This window comes from Tupaia chinensis, unplaced genomic scaffold (genome assembly GCF_000334495.1).
Source record: "Tupaia chinensis unplaced genomic scaffold, TupChi_1.0 Scaffold000403_1, whole genome shotgun sequence".
Lineage (NCBI taxonomy): Eukaryota > Metazoa > Chordata > Mammalia > Scandentia > Tupaiidae > Tupaia > Tupaia belangeri.
The window spans coordinates 1,016,293-1,021,108 of NW_006159905.1; the positions used below are offsets into that span (position 1 = coordinate 1,016,293).

Sequence of the window (4,816 nt, forward strand, 5' to 3'; positions counted from 1 at the left end):
CACAGCCAAGAAGGCCTTGCCCTTCTCAGCAGGTGGGAAGGTGTAGTCAGTCTCCACAGACAAAGCCAGGACCCGCCTGTGCCCACTGATGACAGAATGCGGCACTGATGTGACAGTGGATAGCCAATCTGCAGGCACACACTGGCAACGTGGCGGACACCCTCCAGGAAGTGAGAATGCAGAGCTTCCCGTGACGTCAAGCACTTTGGGACTGTAGATGCTGCTGCTGTCAAACACCTGTTGGGTGATCAGCCTGAAGGAGAAGGGGGAGATGCTCAGCATGTTCAGCAGTGTGGCTTTGCTGGCTCCCACCTTGTCTCCAGTCTTTTTTGCTACAGGGCGTGTAGGTAGGGGGATGGCCACACCGCAATCCCTTCTCCTCCCTTCTCCTCTAGGGATCTTGGGCACACACGCACACGCGCCTGGCATGAGTTTAAGCCACCAGACCCGGGACTCAAACCGCGGTCGACTACGTGGGAGTCCAGTGACATAGCCATTACGCTAACTGCTGGTCCCTCTCCAGTCTTTATCAGCTGCACATCACTCAAGATTTCAATGGTGCCCCTGGAGATCTTAGTGGTGATGCCCAAAGCCTGGAAGAAGGAGGTCTTCTCGGGCCCCAGACCAGTGTCCTGAGCTGGCACAGTGACTTTACAAGGGGCAGTGGCACCAGTACGGGCCGTAACTGAAACCTTGTTGGCCAGCAACACGTCCCTGATCTCAGTGAGGTCTTCCTTGGTGAGCACGAAGCCCACATTCCCCCCGGATGTGAGGCAATAGCTTCTCCACAGCTGGGTTTTCTGGATGTCCCCGGATGGCCTTGCGCATCATGGTGTCCCTGCCCATCAGCACCACGGACTTCCTGCGGAGGGACATGCGGATCTGCTGCATCTGCCTGGAGCCCACATTGTCTGCACCCGCGATGAAGCATTTCGGATAAGAAGTTGGATGATCTTAAGGAAGTAGTTGGGCTTGCAGGTCACCCTGTCTTCTCTGGACATCACAGCAGTGTGTCAGGGATTGCCACGTAGGGTTTAAAGACGATGTCAGTCTTAGGAGGGCGCCTGGAAAGAGGAAGCAAAATTCACATTTTCTTCAAGAAAAGTTTTTTAAAAATTTTAAATGGCTGCTTTTATTTGTACAGATTAACAAGTATAATTTTACTTTGGGGTTCACTTGTAGTACCTGACTTTTTCCCCCCATTTCAAATATATGTTTTAAATTTTCTACTGTAATAAACTAAAGGCAATTAGGCTGACACACGGCCATACTGTTTATAAACTTCAAGTCGAGAGTATGATAGTGCTGGGGAACGTAGGCTCTAGTTTTGACTACGACTCCATTTATGGCTGATAACTAGTATTCGTTTCTCGTCTGTCAGACACACAGCCCTTTTATACATATTTCCACAATCCTATGGGCTATTCTTTCTATCTTAAAAACAGAACAAAAAAAACTTTGAATAGGTTGAAATAACTTGTCCAAGGCTGCAGAGATCATGCAATCAGGACTTAAATGTTCTGTCGTACTGGTCTTCACCAAAATGCCTTTCCAATCAGACGCGTTTGTCTGTAACAGGGTGTGAGTCACCTCCTCCTCGCTCAACACGACCTCATCCTTGGCTCTTCTCCATCTCTCAGGGGGCCAGCAGGTGACACGGTGGTTAAGGGCGGTCGCTCAGGATTTCAGTGGTGCCCCTGGAGATCTAAGTGGTGATGCCCAAAGCCTGGAAGAAGGTCTTCTCGGGCCCCAGACCAGTGTCCTGAGCTGGCACAGTGACTTTGCAAGGGGCAATGGCACCAGCACGGGCGGCACCTGGAACCTTGTTGGCCAGCAACACGTCCCTGATCTCAGTGAGGTCTTCCTTGGTGAGCACGAAGCCCACATTCCCCCGGATGTGAGGCAACAGCTTCTCCACAGCTGGGTTTTCCGGATGCCCCCGGATGGCCTTGCGCATGATGGCGTCCCTGCCCATCAGCACCACGGCCTTCCCGCGGAGGGACATGCGGATCTGCTTCATCTGCCTGGAGCCCACATTGTCCGCACCCGCGATGAAGCATTTCGGATAATCACCCAGAAGTTGGATGATCTTAAGGAAGTAGTTGGGCTTGCAGGTCACCCTGTCTTCTCTGGGCATCACGGCAGTGTGTCAGGGACTGCCACGCAGGGTTTAAAGACGATGTCAGTCTGAGGAGGGCGCCTGGAGAGAGGAAGCAAAATTCACATTTTCTTACAAAAAATTTTTTAAAAAAAATTTTAAATGACTGCTTTTATTTGTACAGATTAACAAGTATAATTTTACTTTGGGGTTCACTTGTAGTACCTGATTTTTTTTTCCCCATTTCAAATATCTGTTTAAAATTTTCTACTGTAATAAACTAAAGGCAATTAGGCTGACACACGGCCATACTGTTTATAAACTTCAAAACGAGAATATAAGTGTTATAGAACATAGGTTCTAGTTTTGACTACAACTCCACTATGGCTGATAACTAGTATTCGTTTCTCACCTGTCAGACACACAACCCTTTTATACATATTTCCACAATCCTATGGGCTATTCTTTCTATTTTAAAAACAATGCAAAACTTTGAATATGTTCAAATAACTTGTCCAAGGCTGCAGAGCACATTGTACAGTCAGGACTTAAATGTTCTGTCGTACTGGTCTTAACCAAAATGCCTTTCCAATCAGACGCGTTTGTCTCCAGCATGTAACAGGGTTTGAGTCACCTCCTCCTGGCTCAACACGACCTCATCCTTGGCTCTTCTCCCTGCTCTTAAGATTCTTCATCTCTCTTCATGTTCAGATCTTTAAGGTAAACTTTTTCTATCCTTAAATTGAAATCCCCCCTTCCCTGTACTGTTCCTGCCTTCAAAATGCCCTAACAGCCCTCACTGTGACACCGGATTTTGTTTTCTCTAACCTGTTAGTCGTTGTCCCCTGAGCGAGGGAGGCCAACAGAGCTTCAGTTGGCCTCAGCTCACGCTATTAATAGTCCAGCATGCCTCTGTTGCCTACTCCCTCACTCACACAGATCGCTTTCTAACTATATAATAGTCTACACCACAACTCAGGCTCAGTTTAACCTTGTGGCTTTCTTTCGTGCCGCCTCTTCTGTGCTTAATACCCTCCTCCATGATTTAAACCCAAACACGAGAATAACCCTGTCACTCAGGCTCCGTTTAACCTCGTGGCTTTCTTTTGTGCCGCCCCTTCTGTGCTTAACACCCGCTCCATGATTTAAACCCAAACAAGAGAATAACCCTGTCCCCTGCCTCCATGAACTGTCACACTCGGGCTGCCTGCACACATACATTTAACAGTGCAGTTTTACACGGGATGCAGAGAGCACTTTTCCTTATATTTTACAGAAGGGCTTGAAACATACAGACTTTCTGTTAATATTCATACCACGGCACATCCAAACCTAACTCCTAAATAGATGCATTATGGTTTGTTTAGAATTTAAAGGCTTAATGGCAATGAGGGGGAAGAGTGTGTAAATTTATTTTACATAACTGACTGAAATAAATTCAAGAAATAGTAAATGGAATTTAATACGGTCCCATGCGCCCTGAAGGAGGTGGTGCCTGACCTGGAGGGGTAATGACTATGTCCAAATAATCTCCTCTTCGGAACTTTGGTGACTGTGCGGTCATGGAATCGTCAGTCCCCTTTCTGCCAGACATGGTGCTGCCAATCTCCTTAACTCCATAGCCAGGTCTTTTAAGGCCTGTAAAAATGATTGCAAAATTGGGACCAGCAGTTGGCATAATGGCTAAGTCACTGGACTCCCATGTAGTTGACCGTGGTTCGAGTCCCAGACCCGGTGGCTCAAGCTCACGCTGGGCGCATGTGTGTACGTGCCCAAGATCCTGAGAGGAGAATGGAGGAGAAGAGATTGAATGTCTTTCTGGTGAGTGCATGTGCCCTATAGAAACAAAACAAAACAACCAACCAAAAAATTGTAAAATTGAAGTGTGTGCCCTTCTTTCTCGCTTCTGGGTAGACTGCTTTTACTAAACTAGTCAGTTCTTTCAAGGTTGCCTCCATCTAAGTGTAGATCTGCAGCTCGCTGGACGGTCTGTTTCCGTGGGAAAACTCGTCCGTTGGGCGGTGGTGACCACTATCAATGGTGAAACCCGCAGCAAGAGAGGGCATGCCTTCTCCCAGTCTCTCAGCTTTTCGGTCTCCCTCTTAATTTCCTCTTGGGTAACACGCGACTCCACCGCCATCTTTCTCCTGTGGCCCGCCAGATGTTCACCCTGACCTCTGACCCCTGCAGCCAGCTCCAGCACCTCTTCAAAAAATTCTGAGGGACCAGCAGTTAGCGTAATGGCTATGTCGCTGGACTCCCATGTAGTCTACTGCGGTTCGAGTCCCGGACCCAGTGGCTTAAAACTCACACCGGGCTTGTGCACGTGCATGACCAAGATCCTGAGAGGAGAATGGAGGAGAAGGGATTGCAGCATGGCCATCCCCCCGGGGAGTGATTTCTTGTTTCTGCCCTACAGCAAAAACCTCTCCCCCCCAAAAAAAAATTCTAACTGATGAGCTTTCACACTATAAGCTGTGTACTTCTCATGCATGTGCTCCTGCAAATGGACCTCTCCATCCAATTCGTCCTCCTCTTCCAATAGATCGTACACGTGCTCTAAAAGCGGATCCCCAGGCCCCGGATCACATCAGCTGGCGAGACTTCAGCTGTTCTGATCTGTTCAGAACCTGGCAGGAAGCTGCAGATAGGTTTTTTTTTTTTTTTTTTTTTTTTTGAGGGGTTTTTGCTATAGGGTGCGTGCACTCACCAGAAAGA

The 4,816-nt window shown here is 48.1% G+C and overlaps 2 pseudogenes; both read right to left on the bottom strand.

Annotated features, from left to right (window-relative positions):
• The window catches only part of LOC102493835 (60S acidic ribosomal protein P0-like), a 4,880-nt pseudogene extending 2,743 nt beyond the window's left edge, over positions 1 to 2,137 (bottom strand).
• Positions 2,138 to 3,557: 1,420 nt separating this feature from the next.
• The window catches only part of LOC106735466 (histone deacetylase complex subunit SAP18 pseudogene), a 2,342-nt pseudogene continuing 1,083 nt past the window's right edge, over positions 3,558 to 4,816 (bottom strand).